Source organism: Morone saxatilis, unplaced genomic scaffold (genome assembly GCF_004916995.1).
Source record: "Morone saxatilis isolate NCDOM2014 unplaced genomic scaffold, NCSU_SB_2.0 Contig3, whole genome shotgun sequence".
NCBI lineage: Eukaryota > Metazoa > Chordata > Actinopteri > Moronidae > Morone > Morone saxatilis.
In genome coordinates this window covers 23,715,765-23,716,332 of record NW_023339873.1, presented here as the reverse complement: position 1 = coordinate 23,716,332, position 568 = coordinate 23,715,765, and positions in this window count along the sequence as shown.

Sequence of the window (568 nt, the reverse complement as noted above, 5' to 3'; positions counted from 1 at the left end):
TCCATTTACCATCCATTTACCAAACCGAATCAGATGTAGAACCAGAAAAATAATAATCAATCAATTGTTATTTATCAAGTTAAAATACTAAACAGTGTAGAGCTGCAACTTCCCCACTGGGAGATTCTGCAGATTTTGACTGTAAACTGAATCTATTGGATTGAATTTTAGAACTGCTGGTCAAACTAAAGGAGTCATTTAAAGACGTTGTAACTTGTCATTTGTCGTCATCTTCATGGACTGTAGCAGAATTAATTAAAAAATAATCGATAGCTTTATTTGTTTAAAGTGAACAGAAACATTGGTTGCAACTGTGCTAACATGAAATGTAAACAGTTACGTGAGCACTCAGCAGCCAGGTTTCCATCCAGATGGAATCCTTACTTCCATCTAATACCGTTACATGATTATAAGAAGTCAGCTCATAGAGATAAGCAGTAGGTGTCACCAATTCTCCAGTCGGAAAACAGAAGTGGGAGGGCGCAACGAGATGATGCCATTAAAAGAGCGACAGCGTATTAATGTGAGGACGGTTCCACCAGAGCTGTGTGCAGAGATCATGGATGTT